This window comes from Cajanus cajan, chromosome 1, assembly GCF_000230855.2.
Source record: "Cajanus cajan strain Asha chromosome 1, NIPB_CcT2T_4, whole genome shotgun sequence".
Classification (NCBI taxonomy): domain Eukaryota; kingdom Viridiplantae; phylum Streptophyta; class Magnoliopsida; order Fabales; family Fabaceae; genus Cajanus; species Cajanus cajan.
In genome coordinates, this window is record NC_138517.1 from 80,989,733 (window position 1) to 81,016,091 (window position 26,359).

Sequence of the window (26,359 nt, forward strand, 5' to 3'; positions counted from 1 at the left end):
TAAGGTAGAAGATGCACATTCGTAATTAACATTTATACCAAACTCAAGAAGTCATAATAAGATCAAAGATTATAAATTAATCCCAGTAAAGGTGGCAGTGCCTCCTAGTTAGGAATCAATTTATAATCTTTTTTATATCATACAAATATATTTAAATTTCAAAAGAAGGAAAATAAAACATTATTATCCCAGAAAGAAGCCTAGCTAAGCCCGATGTCACATCCTATCAGAGCATGCCCACTTAAGCCTCTAGACTTCATTACCAACATCCTCATGATTAAGATTACCTGCAACATAAATTTAAACATATACAAGAATAACAAGAGGAGTGAGAAACTTCTCACTTAGTTGCAGGTATAGAAATAAAAGTTAAATAGCACACACACATACAATATAATCAATATCATATATATATATATATGTACATTTATAAATCATGCAATGATTTTATTGACTCGACTCACAAAATGCATGCATGTGGCGCCATACGGAAGTTTCAGAATTTATCACTGGTGACCCAAAGGTACACCTATCACTGGTGTTCATACACCTCGTTAGCATGTTACATCACTGGTGTCCCGAAGGCACACCTATCACTGGTGTTCATACACCTTGTTAGCATCACTGGTATGCGGCCTCAGCGGCACACCTGGAATAATATATGCATATGATGCATGTCATACATTCATAGACTCAACATTTAGCATATTACACATATAAGATTCATATTTCATAATTATGATTTATTTTATTAATCCAACTTGAATAGTCCAATAGTCCAACGGTCCAATGGTCCAATCAGTCCAATAGTCCAACGGTCCAATAGTTCAACAGTTCAATGGTTCATTCATGGATCATAGGTCACAAGTCATGAGTACATATTTCATACAGTCATATCCTCATAGGTCCGCACAGGTCTCATATATACTTCATATACTCAAGTCATAATAAGATCTTCATAAGTTCGTATAGGTATTTTTATTTTAAAACTTATTCATTTTTAACATCAATTACATATTTATTAATTAATAGGAGGCTTAGCCTTCCATATCTTTATTAATAAACAATTTATTTATTTTTCTTTTATAAAAATAGTATAGTTATTATTTACTACAGACAAGAAATCAAGTAATATAAAAAGCAAAGCACATTAATAACAATATTTCATACAAACAACAGACATAAGATCGGGAGCCAATCTACAAACAACTATTTAACGATTACTCCCACACCCCCAAGCGAGGTTTCCCACTCCCCCCCTTACCTGGATATACAGAAATTTGGGCAGAATCTCGCTAAAACTTAGAGCAGAACTTCTTCCCCTAGGCTCCTTCAGTCTAAGCAGAACGTAGAGAGAAAAATTACAAGAGAAGAGAAATGAGAAGTGTTTTAGGGAGGTTCTGAAATGAAGAATTGAGGGGCTATTTATAGCCTTCAAAAGACATTAAAATATAAGGAAATTAGGTTTAGTGGATGAGTTAGTGGAGTAATATGAAATAGACCAGAGCTTCCTCCTATGGATTCCTCTTGGTCTTCAAAGAGAAGAAGAGGAAATGAGAGAGAGTAGAAGAGAAGAGAGAATGAGAATTGAGGGATGGTTTGCAATGGAGAAGTGAAGGGCTATTTATAGCCTTCATAACACATTAAAATATAAGTAAAATGGAGTAATATGAAATGAATTAGTGGAGTTGGTGGAGTTGGTAGAAGAATTAGTGGAGTTATTGGATGAGTTAGTGGTGCTGGTGGATGATTTAGTGGACACGTTCTTAAGCACGATGATTTAGACCTTCTAGATGGCAGAATTTGGTCAGGTGGTCTTCATGAAAGTTTTAGCCGTGGCTGTTATCTTTTCAGTCGTTTTGGAATCACCGAAAATATATAATAGTAAAGGTGGCAGTGCCTCCTAGTTAGGAATCAATTTATAATCTTTTTTATATCATACAAATATATTTAAATTTCAAAAGAAGGAAAATAAAACATTATTATCCCAGAAAGAAGCCTAGCTAAGCCCAATGTCACATCCTATCAGAGCATGCCCACTTAAGCCTCTAGACTTCATTACCAACATCCTCATGATTAAGATTACCTGCAACATAAATTTAAACATATACAAGAATAACAAGAGGAGTGAGAAACTTCTCACTTAGTTGCAGGTATAGAAATAAAAGTTAAATAGCACACACACATACAATATAATCAATATCATATATATATATAAATGTACATTTATAAATCATGCAATGATTTTATTGACTCGACTCACAAAAGACATATTCATTTACAGGCATATTCATTTGTCATATAACATCAAAAGACACATGTATGGACACGGACTACATTTTATCATGCATGTGGCGCCAGTCACTTATCACGTAGTATATTGCCGCTAGCAATACACAAAGAGTAGTCTAGGAGTACATGCCGGGACACAACCTCTGCGCACTCTCACTAGAAGGACATACTACCAGAGTCTCGTCGGGATAGCTAAGCCGCGCAAGATACATCCCATGCACACAATGGGCGAGACTGGGACTTCCAAACCGAGCCATCCCCAAGGACTGATCCCCACAGCTTTTACACTAGGGGGCCTTCTCTGGCGGCGTATTCCATATCGTACCCTTATCACTTTATGCAAATGATGCATGTCAAACAAGACTCTATGCATTCTCATATCACTTTATCACTTTCCATGGTCATTTCTCTTTATCACATTTCATATCTCATTGTCACATTATCACATTATCTATCTCATGGTCAATCATATCTCATGGTCATTTCACATCATATTTCATCATCACATCATATCATTAGAAACATCACATTCACATTATCATATCATATTCATAACTTTCACAATCATAATCTCAACAGAATTTCTATTCATACACACATATTAACCAAGCAATTAGAACATACAAACAATATAACATACAACAAACACAGGATTGGGGGCCAATCCCACTACCCAGCATACAATCCCACACCCAGAGCGAGATTTCTCACTCCCCCCCCTTACCTGGATAACAGGCACTGAAACTAAAGAAGAGTTTCCTCCTCTAGGCTCCTTCTACTAGGGTAGAACCACCTCCTATGGATTCCACATCACATACACATCACATATTATTATTATTATTATTATTACATAGTATTTGGTCATAATTTGAGGATTATCTTTTATTTCAATTGTAGCTAATTTACACTCCATTTATGATTAATTGTAGGTTTTAGAAAGATAGGTGTGTTATAATTTATACCAAACTCAAGAAGTCATAATAAAACAAAGATTATAAATTAATCCCAGTAAAGGTGGCAGTGCCTCCTAGTTAGGAATCAATTTATAATAATTTTTTATTTATATCATATATGTATTAATTATGTGTTATAATTTATGATTATTTTTTTTTTCTTAATTGTAGGTTTTATCACATATTTAACTCACGCTGGCAGCCTGACCCCTGTTCACTAAAACAGTCATATCTGGAGTTATAGATCTCCTTTTTCGGTGATTCCAAAACGATTGAAAAGATAACATCTTAAGCTACAACTTTTATGAAGACCTCGTGACCAAATTCAGTCGTCTAGAAGGTCAAAATGGGAGTGCCAAAGGACGTGTCCACTAAACTCCACTAACCATCCACCATCACCACTAACTCCTCCACTACCACCACTAACTCATCCACTAAACCTAATTTCCTTATATTTTAATGTCTTTTGAAGGCTATATATAGCCCCTCAATTCTTCATTTCAGAACCTCCCTAAAACACTTCTCATTTCTCTTCTCTTGTAATTTTTCTCTCTACGTTCTGCTTAGACTGAAGGAGCCTAGGGGAAGAAGTTCTGCTCTAAGTTTTAGCAAGATTCTGCCCAAATTTCTGTATATCCAGGTAAGGGGGGGAGTGGGAAACCTCGCTTGGGGGTGTGGGAGTAATCGTTAAATAGTTGTTTGTAGATTGGCTCCCGATCTTATGTCTGTTGTTTGTATGAAATATTGTTATTAATGTGCTTTGCTTTTTATATTACTTGATTTCTTGTCTGTAGTAAATAATAACTATACTATTTTTATAAAAGAAAAATAAATAAATTGTTTATTAATAAAGATATGGAAGGCTAAGCCTCCTATTAATTAATAAATATGTAATTGATGTTAAAAATGAATAAGTTTTAAAACAAAAATACCTATACGAACTTATGAAGATCTTATTATGACTTGAGTATATGAAGTATATATGAGACCTGTGCGGACCTATGAGGATATGACTGTATGAAATATGTACTCATGACTTGTGACCTATGATCCATGAATGGATCATTGAACTGTTGAACTATTGGACCGTTGGACTATTGGACTGATTGGACCATTGGACCGTTGGACAATTGGACTATTAAAGTTGGATTAATAAAATAAATCATAATTATGAAATATGAATCTTATATGTGTAATATGCTAAATGTTGAGTCTATGAATGTATGACATGCATCATATGCATATATTATTCCAGGTGTGCCGCTGAGGCCGCATACCAGTGATGCTAACAAGGTGTATGAACACCAGTGATAGGTGTGCCTTCGGGACACCAGTGATGTAACATGCTAACGAGGTGTATGAACACCAGTGATAGGTGTACCTTTGGGTCACCAGTGATAAATTCTGAAACTTCCGTATGGCGCCACATGCATGCATTTTGTGAGTCGAGTCAATAAAATCATTGCATGATTTATAAATGTACATATATATATATATATGATATTGATTATATTGTATGTGTGTGTGCTATTTAACTTTTATTTCTATACCTGCAACTAAGTGAGAAGTTTCTCACTCCTCTTGTTATTCTTGTATATGTTTAAATTTATGTTGCAGGTAATCTTAATCATGAGGATGTTGGTAATGAAGTCTAGAGCCTTAAGTGGGCATGCTCTGATAGGATGTGACATCGGGCTTAGCTAGGCTTCTTTCTGGGATAATAATGTATCACTGGTGATCATACACCTTGTTAGCATCACTGGTATGCGGCCTCAGCGGCACACCTGGAATAATATATGCATATGATGCATGTCATACATTCATAGACTCAACATTTAGCATATTACACATATAAGATTCATATTTCATAATTATGATTTATTTTATTAATCCAACTTTAATAGTCCAATAGTCCAACAGTCCAATAATCCAACGGTTCAACGGTCCATTCATGGATCGTAGGTCACAAGTCATGAGTACATATTTCATACAGTCATATCCTCATAGGTCCGCATAGGTCTCATATATATACTCAAGTCATAATAAGATCTTCATAAGTTCGCATAGGTATTTTTATTCTAAAACTTATTCTTTTTTTTTTTTAACATCAATTACATATTTATTAATTAATAGGAGGCTTAGCCTTCCATATCTTTATTAATAAACAATTTATTTATTTTTCTTTTATAAAAATAGTATAGTTATTATTTACTACAGACAAGAAATCAAGTAATATAAAAAGCAAAGCACATTAATAACAATATTTCATACAAACAACAGACATAAGATCGGGAGCCAATCTACAAACAACTATTTAACGATTACTCCCACACCCCCAAGCGAGGTTTCCCACTCCCCCCCCTTACCTGGATATACAGAAATTTGGGCAGAATCTCGCTAAAACTTAGAGCAGAACTTCTTCCCCTAGGCTCCTTCAGTCTAAGCAGAACGTAGAGAGAAAAATTACAAGAGAAGAGAAATGAGAAGTGTTTTAGGGAGGTTCTGAAATGAAGAATTGAGGGGCTATTTATAGCCTTCAAAAGACATTAAAATATAAGGAAATTAGGTTTAGTGGATGAGTTAGTGGTGGTAGTGGAGGAGTTAGTGGTGGTAGTGGAGGAGTTAGTGGTGATGGTGGATGGTTAGTGGAGTTTAGTGGACACGTCCTTTGGCACTCCCATTTTGACCTTCTAGACGACTGAATTTGGTCACGAGGTCTTCATGAAAGTTGTAGCTTAGGATGTTATCTTTTCAATCGTTTTGGAATCACCGAAAAAGGAGATCTATAACTCCAGATATGACTGTTTTAGTGAACAGGGGTCAGGCTGCCAGCGTGAGTTAAATATGTTGCGGTTTTTAGAATATTCAACATGGTAGATGAAGGAATTTGAAAATGGTTTCTTCATAAAAGTTATAGTATTTTATCTTAGCTTTCCATTGATATAAAGTTTGTATCATTTGGACAACCACAGACCGAGTTATGCCCCAAAAATCGAGGCTTGCCAGTCAGCCCAGCGAAAACGATTTTAACAAAAAAGAAAGTTTACAACTATCTAATTAAGCCTAACAATATACATATGTTTCTAAAGCCTATAATTAAGCATAAATAGAGTGTGAATTAGCTACATTTGGAATAAAAGATAACTATCAAATATAATAATAATAACCATTTTGGAAAACTGGGGTGTTACAATTCTCCCCTCCTTTTAAGAAATTTCGTCCTCGAAATTTACCTGAAAATAGGAATGGTAAACTCTTTGTATTCTTACTTCTAATTCTTATGCAACATCACTACCTTGTTGATGTACAACTTTTATCAATTTCCTCAAAGGATTTGCTTAGGGAAAGATCTTGACGAATTTATCCACTTAAACACAAACAAAATCAATTTCTTAAGCGTCTTAGACAAATCTTCCACTAGGGTCTATCTATTCACCATCTTACTTCCAAAATGGAGCATCTAAGTGCTACAAGATTCTTAAAAACTTCTAGTATGCTAACCATAAATATACAATTGCTTTACTCCTCTCTTCATCTTAGGTCACAAAATATCTTCTTAAGATTTTGGTACATCTTAGTAGTTTCTGAATGGATACTAAAGATACTCTTATGACCTTCTTCTAGGATTGCTTTATTAAATTCTAGCACACTAGGAATGCACAACTTATCCTTAAATCTCAAAACTCCATCCACTCCAAATTTAAACTCACTCTCCATACCTTGATTCAAGTTCTTTACTTCGCTTTCCATATTAGACCATCACGCTTCCCTTGCGCCACTCTGATACATTTTAGTAACTCTTAAATAAATGTTAAGAGTACTCTTATGTCCTTTCAAGTTTTATAACTAAACATCCAACTGTGTCCTTTCTAATCTCTTGCTTATTTGGGTCACTAATAAAGGATCTAACTCCTAGTTCCTCTAATCTCATCTATTAGTTACTTCCAACATAAATAATTCAATGCTACTATGGTAATCTTACACATCAAGCATAAGTTTCTAAATTCTGCAATCAAATTCAATCCTTAAATCATCAAAATAATAATTTGGTTATCATTGTAATCCAGATATTTGCCACAACATCAACACCTAAGCATTAGATACACATATCAGATCACTAATTTTACTACTCTATCTACAACCAATTCAAACTCTTCTATGATCAATTCTAAAGATCAGGTACCTAAGCATAATGTACACTCGGTATCCATATCAGTTCTCAAGTTTCACCATTTCATCTTCACCCAAGTCATAATCATATCCATCACCTTAACCTATAGCCTTATAACTTGTTACCAAAATAAATCAACTAATTATGCTCCTATAATTTTCTTCAACAATCCATTCGCTATTCATACTTAATCTCACAATACTAGAAGTAACCTTATAATCCAAACTTAAATTTCTAATTTAAGCCAAAAAGATTCATCTCTCTAATCATAATGAAAGATAAAGATTTCCTCAAAACATCAATCACCACAATGGCTTTAACCAAATAATAAGATCAAAATTTTACTCCTTAAGAAATTTCAACTATTTCTTTTATCTCGTATTCAACCCCTTTGGTCAAAATATATTTAAGGTTCTTATGATCACTAAATACCTCAACCATAGAATCATATAGTTAGTGTCTCCAAATCTTAGTATAAATGACAAAGTCGCTAACAAGGTTATGGGTAAGGTAATTTCTCTCATGAATTTTCAATTTCTTAGAAACATAAGCTACTATCTTTTCTTCTTGCCACAATATTCTTCCTAAACCTATTTTCAGAGACATATTTATATATCACAATAATCTTACTAAAATCTAGTAATATTAACACTAGTCAATCTTTCCTTAAGAGTTTGAAAACTACTTCCTCAATTGTTATCCCATACTAATGTAACTCCTTTCTAGTCAATTCAGTCAAAGGTAATAGTAAGTAATTCAAAGAAGTAAGCAACGAAATGATTTGGGTAGTTAAAAATATACATAGGTTCAAGAATTCCTGATATAGATTATCCTTACAGTTGATTCCAAGGGTAGGCAAGAAACAACCTAGTGAACTGAAATATCTTAATAACCAAAGAAACGAAGGCAAAAGCAATTTTTATAGTGAGAGCAGTTTAAACCATGAACAGCTGTTAAAAAAAAAAAAAAAAAAAAATTACTCACTGAATTTTCATATAAACTATCAAACAAGACTCCTGATTTTACTAATTGACTCAAGTATCTCTCATTTAAGTACAACTTAGGTAGATCTTCCTCCGCAAGAAATTTCATGGTCTAAAATACTCACCTCATACAATCCAAATTCATACTTAGACAATCTAGTTTAAATCTATACTCTAATATGATCATCTCACATCCTAAGGTCAAAAACATTTTATTATCACAACCCTACACTGATTGATCCATAAGGTCATCTATTATTATTTCTACATACATGTATATCAAATCATATTAGAATACCTTTTTCATAAATATCATTCCTAAGCATGTATGACTTGATCATTGCTTACATCCTATAGCATGTACAAGAACCAACTTTTACTACTTTGCATTATTTCATTTTAATAGACCTATCAAATACAAAACCTCAAAATATCATATTTAAATCTATTTTTATGCCTAACAACTCAAAATATCATGATAGCATATATCTACCTGACACACAGAGTTGTATTCATCCAAGTGATTTCAAACCTATCTCAAACGAAAGTTAAGTGAATAAGCTACAACTCTTTATGAAGACATAAGATTTCCAAGAGATCATCTCTTTAGCTAAAGATTCAAATATCACCACTAATAAATTCAGTGCTTACTAAATTTCTAATCACCAAGGCAGTCATAACTTGAAGTTCTAGATTTTTGTTTCATCTTATCCTAGTTCTATTGAAAAGATAATATCTAAAGCCATATTCTTCATAAAGACCTCAAAATATAAATTTTGTCGATATAATACTCATACTATCATAACAAACTATAATGAAAATATTTTCGACACCAAATAGCAATAATGTATCAATATATCTAATGCCACAAAATACCTCAACTTTTTCCAAATTCACTACTTAATTTCTCATTCAAGTCTCTCCTTACTTTTCTCAATCAAAACAACTCACATGCTACCTAAACCATAAATAATTAACATACCAATAATAACACTTAAGGGAATTAACATCATTTCGATCTCTCACCAAAGAGACAACCACCTTTAGATTCAACCTGCTACAACTATAGATGTCAGAAACTTCACCAATCATAAACTCTTAGTACACTCAATATATCACCTCCCATCCAAGGTTCTAATAATTCGAGTTGGCTAACACTATCATGATTATCATTCCTCTGATTACAAACTAACTTAACAATCTCAAACTCCACTAAACTCCACTAACCATCCACCATCACCACTAACTCCTCCACTACCACCACTAACTCCTCCACTACCACCACTAACTCATCCACTAAACCTAATTTCCTTATATTTTAATGTCTTTTGAAGGCTATAAATAGCCCCTCAATTCTTCATTTCAGAACCTCCCTAAAACACTTCTCATTTCTCTTCTCTTGTAATTTTTCTCTCTACGTTCTGCTTAGACTGAAGGAGCCTAGGGGAAGAAGTTCTGCTCTAAGTTTTAGCGAGATTCTGCCCAAATTTCTGTATATCCAGGTAAGGGGGGGGAGTGGGAAACCTCGCTTGGGGGTGTGGGAGTAATCGTTAAATAGTTGTTTGTAGATTGGCTCCCGATCTTATGTCTGTTGTTTGTATGAAATATTGTTATTAATGTGCTTTGCTTTTTATATTACTTGATTTCTTGTCTGTAGTAAATAATAACTATACTATTTTTATAAAAGAAAAATAAATAAATTGTTTATTAATAAAGATATGGAAGGCTAAGCCTCCTATTAATTAATAAATATGTAATTGATGTTAAAAATGAATAAGTTTTAAAATAAAATACCTATACGAACTTATGAAGATCTTATTATGACTTGAGTATATGAAGTATATATGAGACCTGTGCGGACCTATGAGGATATGACTGTATGAAATATGTACTCATGACTTGTGACCTATGATCCATGAATGAACCATTGAACTGTTGAACTATTGGACCGTTGGACTATTGGACTGATTGGACCATTGGACCGTTGGACTATTGGACTATTCAAGTTGGATTAATAAAATAAATCATAATTATGAAATATGAATCTTATATGTGTAATATGCTAAATGTTGAGTCTATGAATGTATGACATGCATCATATGCATATATTATTCCAGGTGTGCCGCTGAGGCCGCATACCAGTGATGCTAACAAGGTGTATGAACACCAGTGATAGGTGTGCCTTCGGGACACCAGTGATGTAACATGCTAACGAGGTGTATGAACACCAGTGATAGGTGTACCTTTGGGTCACCAGTGATAAATTCTGAAACTTCCGTATGGCGCCACATGCATGCATTTTGTGAGTCGAGTCAATAAAATCATTGCATGATTTATAAATGTACATATATATATATATATGATATTGATTATATTGTATGTGTGTGTGCTATTTAACTTTTATTTCTATACCTGCAACTAAGTGAGAAGTTTCTCACTCCTCTTGTTATTCTTGTATATGTTTAAATTTATGTTGCAGGTAATCTTAATCATGAGGATGTTGGTAATGAAGTCTAGAGGCTTAAGTGGGCATGCTCTGATAGGATGTGACATCGGGCTTAGCTAGGCTTCTTTCTGGGATAATAATGTTTTATTTTCCTTCTTTTGAAATTTAAATATATTTGTATGATATAAAAAAGATTATAAATTGATTCCTAACTAGGAGGCACTGCCACCTTTACTGGGATTAATTTATAATCTTTGATCTTATTATGACTTCTTGAGTTTGGTATAAATGTTAATTACGAATGTGCATCTTCTACCTTATGATATTTATTATCACTCTAATATTTTTTTTTTAATATAGTTAATGCTTATTAAGTAATTATGTTGGGGTAGAGGGTGTCACATTTAGTGGTATCAGAGCAAGTCGATTTTATCAACCGTGTGTGTTATGTGCTTATCATGACTCTGTTGTGTACTCTGACTATGTCTTGTTTGTTGTGTACTATGATGATGATGTTCGTCCTGTGTTGATATTGTTGAGTTTGAGATTGTTAAGTTAGTTTGTAATCAGAGGAATGATAATCATGATAGTGTTAGCCAACTCGAATTATTAGAACCTTGGATGGGAGGTGATATATTGAGTGTACTAAGAGTTTATGATTGGTGAAGTTTCTGACATCTATAGTTGTAGCAGGTTGAATCTAAAGGTGGTTGTCTCTTTGGTGAGAGATCGAAATGATGGTAATTCCCTTAAGTGTTATTACTGGTATGTTAATTATTTATGGTTTAGGTAACATGAGAGTTGTTTTGATTGAGAAAAGTAAGGAGAGACTTGAATGAGAAAATTAAGTAGTGAATTTGGAAAAAGTTGAGGTATTTTGTGGCATTAGATATATTGATACATTATTGCTATTTGGTGTCGAAGATATTTTCATTATAGTTTGTTATGATAGTATGAGTATTATATCGACAAAATTTATATTTTGAGGTCTTTATGAAGAATATGGCTTTAGATATTATCTTTTCAATAGAACTAGGATAAGATGAAACAAAAATCTAGAACTTCAAGTTATGACTGCCTTGGTGATTAGAAATTTAGTAAGCATTGAATTTATTAGTGGTGATATTTGAATCTTTAGCTAAAGAGATGATCTCTTGGAAATCTTATGTCTTCATAAAGAGTTGTAGCTTATTCACTTAACTTTCGTTTGAGATAGGTTTGAAATCATTTGGACGAATACAACTCTGTGTGTCAGGTAGATATATGCTATCATGATATTTTGAGTTGTTAGGCATAAAAATAGATTTAAACTAGATTGTCTAAGTATGAATTTGGATTGTATGAGGTGAGTATTTTAGACCATGAAATTTCTTGCGGAGGAAGATCTACCTAAGTTGTGCTTAAGTGACAGATACTTGAGTCAATTAGTAAAATCAGGAGACTTGTTTGATAGTTTATATGAAAATTCAGTGAGTAATTTTTTTTTTAACAGCTGTTCATGGTTTAAACTGCTCTCACTATAAAAATTGCTTTTGCCTTCGTTTCTTTGGTTATTAAGATGTTTCAGTTCACTAGGTTGTTTCTTGCCTACCCTTGGAATCAACCGTAAGGATAATCTATATCAGGAATTCTTGAACCTATGTATATTTTTAACTACCCAAATCATTTTGTTGCTTACTTCTTTGAATTACTTACTATTACCTTTGACTGAATTGACTAGAAAGGAGTTACATTAGTATGGGATAACAATTGAGGAAGTAGTTTTCAAACTCTTAAGGAAAGATTGGCTAGTGTTAATATTACTAGATTTTAGTAAGATTATTGTGATATATAAATATGTCTCTGAAAATAGGTTTAGGAAGAATATTGTGGCAAGAAGAAAAGATAGTAGCTTATGTTTCTAAGAAATTGAAAATTCATGAGAGAAATTACCTTACCCATAACCTTGTTAGCGACTTTGTCATTTATACTAAGATTTGGAGACACTAACTATATGATTCTATGGTTGAGGTATTTAGTGATCATAAGAACCTTAAATATCTTTTGACCAAAGGGGTTGAATACGAGATAAAAGAAATAGTTGAAATTTCTTAAGGAGTAAAATTTTGATCTTAGCCATTGTGGTGATTGATGTTTTGAGGAAATCTTTATCTTTCATTATGATTAGAGAGATGAATCTTTTTGGCTCAAATTAGAAATTTAAGTTTGGATTATAAGGTTACTTCTAGTATTGTGAGATTAAGTATGAATAACGAATGGATTGTTGAAGAAAATTATAGGAGCATAATTAGTTGATTTATTTTGGTAACAAGTTATAAGGCTATAGGTTAAAATGATGGATATGATTATGACTTGGGTGAAGATGAAATGGTGAAACTAGAGAACTGATATGGATACCAAGTGTACATTATGCTTAGGTACCTGATCTTTAGAATTGATCATAGAAGAGTTTGAATTGGTTGTAGATAGAGTAGTAAAATTAGTGATCTGATATGTGTATCTAATGCTTAGGTGTTGATGTTGTGGCAAATATCTGGATTACAATGATAACCAAATTATTATTTTGATGATTTAAGGATTGAATTTGATTGCAGAATTTAGAAACTTATGCTTGATGTGTAAGATTACCCTAGTAGCATTGAATTATTTATGTTGAAAGTAACTATCAGATTAATAGATGAGATTAGAGGAACTAGGAGTTAGATCCTTTATTAGTGACCCAAATAAGCAAGAGATTAGAAAGGACACAGTTGGATGTTTAGTTATAAAACTTGAAAGGACATAAGACTACTCTTAACATTTATTTAGAAGTTACTAAAATGTATCAGAGTGGCGCAGGGGAAGCGTGATGGTCTAATATGGAAAGAGAAGTAGAGAACTTGAATCAAGATATGGAGAGTGAGTTTAAATTTGGAGTGGATGGAGTTTTGAGATTTAAGGATAAGTTGTGCATTCCTAGTGTGCTAGAATTTAATAAAGCAATCCTAGAAGAAGGTCATAAGAGTATCTTTAGTATCCATTCAGAAACTACTAAGATGTACCAAAATCTTAAGAAGATATTTTGTGACCTAAGATGAAGAGAGGGGGAGTAAAGCAATTGTATATTTATGGTTAGCATACTAGAAGTTTTTAAGAATCTTGTAGCACTTAGATGCTCCATTTTGGAAGTAAGATGGTGAATAGATAGACCCTAGTGGAAGATTTGTCTAAGACGCTTAAGAAATTGATTTTGTTTGTGTTTAAGTGGATAAATTCGTCAAGATCTTTCCCTAAGCAAATCCTTTGAGGAAATTGATAAAAGTTGTACATCAACAAGGTAGTGATGTTGCATAAGAATTAGAAGTAAGAGTGCGAAGAGTTTACCATTGCAAAAATTTCGAGGACGAAATTTCTTAAAAGGAGGGGAGAATTGTAACACCCCAGTTTTCCAAAATGGTTATTATTATTATATTTGATAGTTATCTTTTATTCCAAATGTAGCTAATTCACACTCCATTTATGCTTAATTATAGGCTTTAGAAACATATGTATATTGTTGGGCTTAATTAGATAGTTGTAAACTTTCTTTTTGTTAAAATCGTTTTCGCTGGGCTGACTGGCAAGCCTCGGTTTTTGGGGCATAACTCGGTCTGTGGTTGTCCAAATGATACAAACTTTATATAAATGGAAAGCTAAGATACAATACTATAACTTTTATGAAGAAACCATTTTCAAATTCCTTCATCTACCATGTTGAAAATTCTAAAAACCGCAACATATTTAACTCACGCTGGCAGCCTGACCCCTGTTCACTAAAACAGTCATATCTGGAGTTATAGATCTCCTTTTTCGGTGATTCCAAAACGATTGAAAAGATAACATCCTAAGCTACAACTTTCATGAAGACCTCGTGACCAAATTCAGTCGTCTAGAAGGTCAAAATGGGAGTGCCAAAGGACGTGTCCACTAAACTCCACTAACCATCCACCATCACCACTAACTCCTCCACTACCACCACTAACTCCTCCACTACCACCACTAACTCATCCACTAAACCTAATTTTCTTATATTTTAATGTCTTTTGAAGGCTATAAATAGCCCCTCAATTCTTCATTTCAGAACCTCCCTAAAACACTTCTCATTTCTCTTCTCTTGTAATTTTTCTCTCTACGTTCTGCTTAGACTGAAGGAGCCTAGGGGAAGAAGTTCTGCTCTAAGTTTTAGCGAGATTCTGCCCAAATTTCTGTATATCCAGGTAAGGGGGGGGAGTGGGAAACCTCGCTTGGGGGTGTGGGAGTAATCGTTAAATAGTTGTTTGTAGATTGGCTCCCGATCTTATGTCTGTTGTTTGTATGAAATATTGTTATTAATGTGCTTTGCTTTTTATATTACTTGATTTCTTGTCTGTAGTAAATAATAACTATACTATTTTTATAAAAGAAAAATAAATAAATTGTTTATTAATAAAGATATGGAAGGCTAAGCCTCCTATTAATTAATAAATATGTAATTGATGTTAAAAATGAATAAGTTTTAAAATAAAAATACCTATACGAACTTATGAAGATCTTATTATGACTTGAGTATATGAAGTATATATGAGACCTGTGCGGACCTATGAGGATATGACTGTATGAAATATGTACTCATGACTTGTGACCTATGATCCATGAATGAACCATTGAACTGTTGAACTATTGGACCGTTGGACTATTGGACTGATTGGACCATTGGACCGTTGGACTATTGGACTATTCAAGTTGGATTAATAAAATAAATCATAATTATGAAATATGAATCTTATATGTGTAATATGCTAAATGTTGAGTCTAAGCTGATGGGTAGCGTGACCTTGGCACAGTATTATGTCAGGGGTGAGCACGGCCCTAGGCTACTAAAAAGGGTAGCGTGACCTTGGCACAGTGTTATGTCAGGGGTGAGCACGGCCCTAGGTTGGAAAAAGGGTAGCGTGACCTTGACATAGTGAAATTTGTGTGGATTATGAATGAATTGTAATGTTCAAGTGGATTGTGATGGATTGATGTAATTGTGAATTGAGATGTGAATATGATGAATGGTTGATAAATTATGATACACACACACACACACACACACATATATATATAGATAAATGCTTATGAATATTTTATTAAATAATGAGTTATTATGAGATTATATTGTGATGTGTTTGTATGTACTTTGCATATAGATATTTTCTTTTCTCACCGTATAAACTGTGGATATTTTAGGAGAAGAAGATCCAGCTACGAGTGGCATCTAGGATGCCAACAGTTAAAATTCTGGGAATGCTCTCATCGGGGCAGAGGATTTCTAGGATGAAATATTTATGTGTATTTGGCACTGTAATATTGTTTTGAAAACAATTTGTAAAACTCTTGTGTTTTATGTTTTATATCTCTATTAATGTGTTTTATTATAATCTTTGTTTTACTGGTCCCTATCTAAGAAGAGAAGGTTCTGCTCAAGTTACTATTCATCCAGGTACGGGGGAAAAGGGGATTATTTATATGTAGAGTACATGAGGGAATTGGGTAGAGGAAGAATTTCTTAGGATTATGATTTTATAATTATTTTATTTGAAGAATCATTAGTTCTATTGAAATTATGTGTTGAGGTCTATAGATATGCCAAATTGTAGGAATAATGATCTGGGAAGAAAGAAGAAATCATAAGTGCTGTGAACTAGAATTTGGAATAATTATGAGTTTCACTGTTATATTAAATTGATTATCTTATTGATTATTATAATTTATGAATATTATTGCTATATTACTCGTTAAGAATGGATGATCTTGATGTGAATTGCTTGAGGGGTGTGTAAACCCTCATTTTGTTGGGCTTATCTGTTGTGTATGTGATGTGTATGTGATGTGGAATTATGTACGTGATGTGAATTTGAGTTATGAAATGAGAAGTGTGGAATGTGATTGAGATGTGAATGAGATGTGATTATGGTACTGATGACCAGGGGTGAGCACGACCCTAAGCTGATGGGTAGCGTGACCTTGGCACAGTATTATGTCAGGGGTGAGCACGGCCCTAGGCTACTAAAAAGGGTAGCGTGACCTTGGCACAGTGTTATGTCAGGGGTGAGCACGGCCCTAGGTTGGAAAAAGGGTAGCGTGACCTTGACATAGTGAAATTTGTGTGGATTATGAATGAATTGTAATGTTCAAGTGGATTGTGATGGATTGATGTAATTGTGAATTGAGATGTGAATATGATGAATGGTTGATAAATTATGATACACACACACACACACACATATATATATAGATAAATGCTTATGAATATTTTATTAAATAATGAGTTATTATGAGATTATATTGTGATGTGTTTGTATGTACTTTGCATATAGATATTTTCTTTTCTCACCGTATAAACTGTGGATATTTTAGGAGAAGAAGATCCAGCTACGAGTGGCATCTAGGATGCCAACAGTTAAAATTCTGGGAATGCTCTCATCGGGGCAGAGGATTTCTAGGATGAAATATTTATGTGCATTTGGCACTGTAATATTGTTTTGAAAACAATTTGTAAAACTCTTGTGTTTTATGTTTTATATCTCTATTAATGTGATTGTCGAATTTTTTTATGTGAACCCTTTTACCAACTTAGAAAATTTAACCTTCTTAAATGTATTATAAATTTTTTTTTTCATATATGTGTTGGGGTAGTAAGGGTGTCACATTTAGTGGTATCAGAGCAGGCCGATCCAATCGGCCGTGAGTTATGAGTCTACTATGCTTGTTTGGTAGATTAATAATGTGATGAGATGATTGATGTGCTAATGTGATGATTAATTATGTTCTTATTTATTTATTTGTATGTATTGTATTCTCAGGATTTGTCTGATAGACATGATATAAATTGATGATGCTATTTTTGATTGATCTTTTCATAATTGCTTATTTGTTTGATACTTTTTGCTTACGTAAGAAGTAGTGATTGAGTAGTATCACTCGTATGGTGAGCTTATGTACCAATAGTACGGACAAAGCCTTGATAATCAACTAGAAATTATTGAGACCTTAGATTTGGATGATTTTTCAATAGTTTACGGTTAATGGAAGTTAGGAATCTATAGTAGTAGTGGTTGAATCCAAGGAGGTTGTATTTGAGAATTGGAGTTTTGATATTTTGATGAGAGATTGGTACGTTCCTTGAGTGTTGGTGCTTGCATGTTAACTTTTATGGTTGAGGTAGTATGTGAATTTTATTCTCTAAGTCCTTTGTGAGCTGTTTTGGTCTAGGATTTGTAATGAAAAACTTGAATATGAGTTAAGGTGGGAAGGAGTGAATTTGAAATGGTTGAGGTATTTTGTGAAATGTTAGTACACTACTGCTTTATGATATGGGGATTATTTTCGTTGAAATTCTGTTGTGCTAGTATGAGTATCATATGACAGACTCAGATTTTGTGGTCTTCATGAGAATTGTGGCTTGGGATATTATTTTTCCAATGGAACTAGAATAAGATAAAACAGAGGTCTAGAACCTTAGTTATGACTACTTTGGTGATCAGAAGTTTAGTTATAAGAGCTGAATATACTTGAAATGATTTCTGAATTTTTAGTTAGGAAGGTGATCTTTTTGAAATCTTATGCCTTCATAAGAATTGTAGCTTATTCATTTACCTTTCGTTTGAGATAGGTTTGAGATCATTTGGATGAGTATAACTCTGTGTGTCAGGTAGATATATGCTATCATGATATTTTTGAGATTTTAGGCATAACAAGGATAAAAATGGATTTGATGATGTTTTAAGGTCTGGTCACTGAAAGGTTGATTCAAATGATATGATTGGTTCATGGTGATAAATTCATACATATTTAGGGATGATATATGTGAAAGAGGTATTCTAATATGAATTGATATGCAAGTATGTGACCTTATGGATCAATTAGTGGATATTTGTGTGTTAATGAGAGGTTTTGACCTTAGGATGTGATACCATCATATTAGAGTTAAGTGTGAAGATATATCTAAGATAAACTTAGCTAGATTATGATTTTGATTGTATGAGGTGAGTGTTCTAGGCTATGTAATTTCTTGCGAAGGTATAACATAGAGCTATCTAAGGTAGAAGTTGTTCTTAAGTGAGAGATACCTAATTCAATTAGTAAAATTAAGAGTTTTCTTAGGATAATTTATAGGAGATTTATTAAGTAAATGTCTAAGGTAGCAGTTAGAGGTTTAGGCTACTCTCATTTCACTCGCCTCTACTACAGGAATCGCTTTTGCTTTCTTTTCCTCTAGCTACTAAGACGTTTCAGTTCACTAAGTTGTCGTTTGCCTACCCATGAATTCAACAGTAGTTTGAAAGGCTAACCCATATTAGGAATTTCTGGACCTATGTTTATTTTAAGTACCTAAAACATTTTATCGCTTACTTCTCTAGGTCGCTTAGTATTACCTTTGACTGGATTGACTAAGAAAAAGTTGCCTTTGTGTGCATAACAAAGGAGAAGGTAGTTTTCAAACTATTAAGGAAGAATTGGCTAGTGTTAATACTACTAGATGTTAACAAAGACTTTTGTGGTATATAGTTATGCTTCTAAAGATAGGATCAGGAAGAGTGTTGTGGCAAGAAGAAAGGTAGAAGCTTATGATTCTAGGCAACTGAAAATTCATGAGAGGAATTACTTTACCCATAACTTTGAGTTAGCAGTTTTAATATGAATACTAAGATTTGAAAACACTACGTATATGATTCTAAGCTTGAGGTATTTAGCGATCATAATAGCTTTAAATATCTATTAACCAAAAGAAATAGTTAGAATTCGTTGAGAAATAAGATTTTGATCTTATTGATTATTCGGCCAAGCCATTATGGCAACCGATGTTTTGAGTAGTAAACCTTTATATTTATCTTCCTTTATGATTAGAGAAATGGATTTTTTTAGATTACTCCTAGTAGTGTGAAACTAGGTATGACTCGAGTAACAAGTGAATTCTTGAAAGAAATTGGAAAAGCATAATTAGTTGATTCATTTGGTGATAAGATATGAGGCTATAAGATAAAGTGATGAATAAGAGTTTAACTTGGGTGTAAATGGAGTGGTGAAATTAGAGATCTGATATGTACATGTAGTGAACTTACGCTTAGGTGGTTAATCTTTAGAAATAATCTTAATATCGTGACAGACGCCTTAATTATGTTGATCTTTGATATATCACTTTTGATGATTTAAGGGTTGGATTTGATTGAAGAATTTAAGACTTATGATTGGTGTTTGAGATTATCCTTAGGAGCATTGAATTGATTATATTTAAAGTGACTAGTAAATTAATGGATAAGATTAGAGAAGCCTAGGAGTCAGATCCTTTCTTAGGGAATCAAATAGAGAAGATTGGTAGTAGTACGTATAATCATTTCTGAGTAGAATCAATATTGTTTTAAGGAGCAAATTTGAATGCTAAGTAAACTTGAAAGGACATAAGAACTCTTCAAATTTATTTAGGAGTTACTAAAATGTATCAAAGTGGCGCAGCAGAAGCGTGATGGTCTAAGATGAGAATAGAAGTAGAGAAGTTGAATTAAGGTATGGAGAGTGAGTTTAAATTTGGAGTGGATGGAATTTTAAGATTTAAGGATAGGTTATACATTCATAGTGTGCTAGAGTTTAATAAAGCAATCCTAGAAGAAGGACATAAGAGTATTCTTAGTATCCATCCAGAAATCACTAAGATGTACCAAAATCTTAAAAAGATATTTTGGTGGCCTTAAGTGTAGAGAGGAATAGAGGATGGTGTGTACTCATATTTAGTATAGTATAAGTCTGAGACAAAACATCAGAAGCCTTTAGGACTTTTGTAGCCTTTAGATGTTCCTATTTGGAAATGAGATAATGTGTCTAGACCTTGTTGTGGGTTTTCCTAGGAAGTTTAGAAAGAATCTTGAACAAGTCATAGTCAAACCTCTTCGTTGCGGAAATTCGAGGACGAATTTCTTAAAAGGGGGGAAGTATTGTAACATCCCAATTTTCAAAATGGTAATTACTATTATTATTATTATTATTACATAGTATTTGGTCATAATTTGAGGATTATCTTTTATTTCAATTGTAGCTAATTTACACTCCATTTATGATTAATTGTAGGTTTTAGAAAGATAGGTGTGTTAATGGACTTAATTAAATAGTTGAAAAACTTTCTTTTTGTTAAAATCGTTTTCGCAGGGCTGACTGGCAAGCCTCGGTTTTTGGGGCATAACTCGGTCTGTGGTTGTCCAAATGATGCAAACTTTGTATCAATGGAAAGCTAAGAGAAAATAGTATAACTGTTATGAAGAAACCATTTTCAAATTCCTTCATCTACCATGTTAAATATTCTAAACACCGCAACAGCTTTGACTCACGCTGGCAGCCTGACTCCTATTCACTAAAACGGTCATATCTGGAGTTATACACCTCCTTTTTCGGTGATTCCAAAACGACTGAAAAGATAACAGCCACGGCTAAAACTTTCATGAAGACCACCTGACCAAATTCTGCCATCTAGAAGGTCTAAATCATCGTGCTTAAGAACGTGTCCACTAAATCATCCACCAGCACCACTAACTCATCCAATAACTCCACTAATTCTTCTACCAACTCCACCAACTCCACTAATTCATTTCATATTACTCCACTAAGCCCATTTTACTTATATTTTAATGTGTTATGAAGGCTATAAATAGCCCTTCACTTCTCCATTGCAAACCATCCCTCAATTCTCATTCTCTCTTCTCTTCTACTCTCTCTCATTTCCTCTTCTTCTCTTTGAAGACCAAGAGGAATCCATAGGAGGAAGCTCTGGTCTATTTACAGTTCTGGTCCCTATCTAAGAAGAGAAGGTTCTGCTCAAGTTACTATTCATCCAGGTACGGGGGAAAAGGGGATTATTTATATGTAGAGTACATGAGGGAATTGGGTAGAGGAAGAATTTCTTAGGATTATGATTTTATAATTATTTTATTTGAAGAATCATTAGTTCTATTGAAATTATGTGTTGAGGTCTATAGATATGCCAAATTGTAGGAATAATGATCTGGGAAGAAAGAAGAAATCATAAGTGCTGTGAACTAGAATTTGGAATAATTATGAGTTTCACTGTTATATTAAATTGATTATCTTATTGATTATTATAATTTATGAATATTATTGCTATATTACTCGTTAAGAATGGATGATCTTGATGTGAATTGCTTGAGGGGTGTGTAAACCCTCATTTTGTTGGGCTTATCTGTTGTGTATGTGATGTGTATGTGATGTGGAATTATGTACGTGATGTGAATTTGAGTTATGAAATGAGAAGTGTGGAATGTGATTGAGATGTGAATGAGATATGATTATGGTACTGATGACCAGGGGTGAGCACGACCCTAAGCTGATGGGTAGCGTGACCTTGGCACAGTATTATGTCAGGGGTGAGCACGGCCCTAGGCTACTAAAAAGGGTAGCGTGACCTTGGCACAGTGTTATGTCAGGGGTGAGCACGGCCCTAGGTTGGAAAAAGGGTAGCGTGACCTTGACATAGTGAAATTTGTGTGGATTATGAATGAATTGTAATGTTCAAGTGGATTGTGATGGATTGATGTAATTGTGAATTGAGATGTGAATATGATGAATGGTTGATAAATTATGATACACACACACACACACACATATATATATAGATAAATGCTTATGAATATTTTATTAAATAATGAGTTATTATGAGATTATATTGTGATGTGTTTGTATGTACTTTGCATATAGATATTTTCTTTTCTCACCGTATAAACTGTGGATATTTTAGGAGAAGAAGATCCAGCTACGAGTGGCATCTAGGATGCCAACAGTTAAAATTCTGGGAATGCTCTCATCGGGGCAGAGGATTTCTAGGATGAAATATTTATGTGTATTTGGCACTGTAATATTGTTTTGAAAACAATTTGTAAAACTCTTGTGTTTTATGTTTTATATCTCTATTAATGTGATTGTCGAATTTTTTTATGTGAACCCTTTTACCAACTTAGAAAATTTAACCTTCTTAAATGTATTATAAAATTTTTTTTTCATATATGTGTTGGGGTAGTAAGGGTGTCACATTTAGTGGTATCAGAGCAGGCCGATCCAATCGGCCGTGAGTTATGAGTCTACTATGCTTGTTTGGTAGATTAATAATGTGATGAGATGATTGATGTGCTAATGTGATGATTAATTATGTTCTTATTTATTTATTTGTATGTATTGTATTCTCAGGATTTGTCTGATAGACATGATATAAATTGATGATGCTATTTTTGATTGATCTTTTCATAATTGCTTATTTGTTTGATACTTTTTGCTTACGTAAGAAGTAGTGATTGAGTAGTATCACTCGTATGGTGAGCTTATGTACCAATAGTACGGACAAAGCCTTGATAATCAACTAGAAATTATTGAGACCTTAGATTTGGATGATTTTTCAATAGTTTACGGTTAATGGAAGTTAGGAATCTATAGTAGTAGTGGTTGAATCCAAGGAGGTTGTATTTGAGAATTGGAGTTTTGATATTTTGATGAGAGATTGGTACGTTCCTTGAGTGTTGGTGCTTGCATGTTAACTTTTATGGTTGAGGTAGTATGTGAATTTTATTCTCTAAGTCCTTTGTGAGCTGTTTTGGTCTAGGATTTGTAATGAAAAACTTGAATATGAGTTAAGGTGGGAAGGAGTGAATTTGAAATGGTTGAGGTATTTTGTGAAATGTTAGTACACTACTGCTTTATGATATGGGGATTATTTTCGTTGAAATTCTGTTGTGCTAGTATGAGTATCATATGACAGACTCAGATTTTGTGGTCTTCATGAGAATTGTGGCTTGGGATATTATTTTTCCAATGGAACTAGAATAAGATAAAACAGAGGTCTAGAACCTTAGTTATGACTACTTTGGTGATCAGAAGTTTAGTTATAAGAGCTGAATATACTTGAAATGATTTCTGAATTTTTAGTTAGGAAGGTGATCTTTTTGAAATCTTATGCCTTCATAAGAATTGTAGCTTATTCATTTACCTTTCGTTTGAGATAGGTTTGAGATCATTTGGATGAGTATAACTCTGTGTGTTAGGTAGATATATGCTATCATGATATTTTTGAGATTTTAGGCATAACAAGGATAAAAATGGATTTGATGATGTTTTAAGGTCTGGTCACTGAAAGGTTGATTCAAATGATATGATTGGTTCATGGTGATAAATTCATACATATTTAGGGATGATATATGTGAAAGAGGTATTCTAATATGAATTGATATGCAAGTATGTGACCTTATGGATCAATTAGTGGATATTTGTGTGTTAATGAGAGGTTTTGACCTTAGGATGTGATACCATCATATTAGAGTTAAGTGTGAAGATATATCTAAGATAAACTTAGCTAGATTATGATTTTGATTGTATGAGGTGAGTGTTCTAGGCTATGTAATTTCTTGCGAAGGTATAACATAGAGCTATCTAAGGTAGAAGTTGTTCTTAAGTGAGAGATACCTAATTCAATTAGTAAAATTAAGAGTTTTCTTAGGATAATTTATATCTCTATTCGTTGGACTATTGGACTATTGGACTGATTGGACCATTGGACCGTTGGACTATTGGACTATTAAAGTTGGATTAATAAAATAAATCATAATTATGAAATATGAATCTTATATGTGTAATATGCTAAATGTTGAGTCTATGAATGTATGACATGCATCATATGCATATATTATTCCAGGTGTGCCGCTGAGGCCGCATACCAGTGATGCTAACAAGGTGTATGAACACCAGTGATAGGTGTGCCTTCGGGACACCAGTGATGTAACATGCTAACGAGGTGTATGAACACCAGTGATAGGTGTGCCTTCGGGACACCAGTGATGTAACATGCTAACGAGGTGTATGAACACCAGTGATAGGTGTACCTTTGGGTCACCAGTGATAAATTCTGAAACTTCCGTATGGCGCCACATGCATGCATTTTGTGAGTCGAGTCAATAAAATCATTGCATGATTTATAAATGTATATATATATATATATATGATATTGATTATATTGTATGTGTGTGTGCTATTTAACTTTTATTTCTATACCTGCAACTAAGTGAGAAGTTTCTCACTCCTCTTGTTATTCTTGTATATGTTTAAATTTATGTTGCAGGTAATCTTAATCATGAGGATGTTGGTAATGAAGTCTAGAGGCTTAAGTGGGCATGCTCTGATAGGATGTGACATCGGGCTTAGCTAGGCTTCTTTCTGGGATAATAATGTTTTATTTTCCTTCTTTTGAAATTTAAATATATTTGTATGATATAAACAAAAATTATAAATTGATTCCTAACTAGGAGGCACTGCCACCTTTACTGGGATTAATTTATAATCTTTGTTTTATTATGACTTCTTGAGTTTGGTATAAATGTTAATTACGAATGTTTGTTAAAATCGTTTTCGCAGGGCTGACTGGCAAGCCTCGGGTTTTGGGGCATAACTCGGTCTGTGGTTGTCCAAATAATGCAAACTTTGTATCAATGGAAAGCTAAGAGAAAATAGTATAACTGTTATGAAGAAACCATTTTCAAATTCCTTCATCTACCATGTTAAATATTCTAAACACCGCAACAGCTTTGACTCACGCTGGCAGCCTGACTCCTATTCACTAAAACGGTCATATCTGGAGTTATACACCTCCTTTTTCGGTGATTCCAAAACGACTGAAAAGATAACAGCCACGGCTAAAACTTTCATGAAGACCACCTGACCAAATTCTGCCATCTAGAAGGTCTAAATCATCGTGCTTAAGAACGTGTCCACTAAATCATCCACCAGCACCACTAACTCATCCAATAACTCCACTAATTCTTCTACCAACTCCACCAACTCCACTAATTCATTTCATATATCCCTAAAACACTTCTCATTTCTCTTCTCTTGTAATTTTTCTCTCTACGTTCTGCTTAGACTGAAGGAGCCTAGGGGAAGAAGTTCTGCTCTAAGTTTTAGCGAGATTCTGCCCAAATTTCTGTATATCCAGGTAAGGGGGGGAGTGGGAAACCTCGCTTGGGGGTGTGGGAGTAATCGTTAAATAGTTGTTTGTAGATTGGCTCCCGATCTTATGTCTGTTGTTTGTATGAAATATTGTTATTAATGTGCTTTGCTTTTTATATTACTTGATTTCTTGTCTGTAGTAAATAATAACTATACTATTTTTATAAAAGAAAAATAAATAAATTGTTTATTAATAAAGATATGGAAGGCTAAGCCTCCTATTAATTAATAAATATGTAATTGATGTTAAAAATGAATAAGTTTTAAAATAAAAATACCTATACGAACTTATGAAGATCTTATTATGACTTGAGTATATGAAGTATATATGAGACCTGTGCGGACCTATGAGGATATGACTGTATGAAATATGTACTCATGACTTGTGACCTATGATCCATGAATGGACCATTGAACTGTTGAACTATTGGACCGTAGGACTATTGGACTGATTGGACCATTGGACCGTTGGACTATTGGACTA

General features: G+C 33.5%; 4 long non-coding RNA genes across 5 annotated transcripts; 3 read left to right on the forward strand and 1 right to left on the reverse strand.

The window, feature by feature from the left end:
- Positions 1-1,478, reverse strand: LOC145952134 (uncharacterized). The gene is made up of 2 exons (XR_014429850.1): positions 1,265-1,478; positions 1-287 (listed from the first exon to the last, which is right to left on the reverse strand). It is a non-coding gene; the product is annotated as an uncharacterized LOC145952134 (long non-coding RNA).
- Positions 1,479-9,680: 8,202 nt separating this feature from the next.
- On the forward strand, positions 9,681-11,165 carry LOC145952138 (uncharacterized). The gene is made up of 2 exons (XR_014429851.1): positions 9,681-9,901; positions 10,879-11,165. It is a non-coding gene; the product is annotated as an uncharacterized LOC145952138 (long non-coding RNA).
- Positions 11,166-11,780: 615 nt separating this feature from the next.
- On the forward strand, positions 11,781-25,260 carry LOC145952149 (uncharacterized). Its single transcript, XR_014429854.1, has 2 exons — positions 11,781-15,080; positions 24,992-25,260. It is a non-coding gene; the product is annotated as an uncharacterized LOC145952149 (long non-coding RNA).
- Positions 16,277-24,985, forward strand: LOC145952144 (uncharacterized). 2 transcript variants are annotated; one of them, XR_014429852.1, is made up of 3 exons: positions 16,277-16,327; positions 17,245-21,710; positions 22,628-22,830. It is a non-coding gene; the product is annotated as an uncharacterized LOC145952144 (long non-coding RNA). The 2 variants fall into 2 exon arrangements; XR_014429853.1 differs by adding an exon at positions 24,668-24,985 and having other exon boundaries at positions 16,283-21,710; positions 22,628-24,606.
- Positions 25,261-26,359: the final 1,099 nt, after the last annotated feature.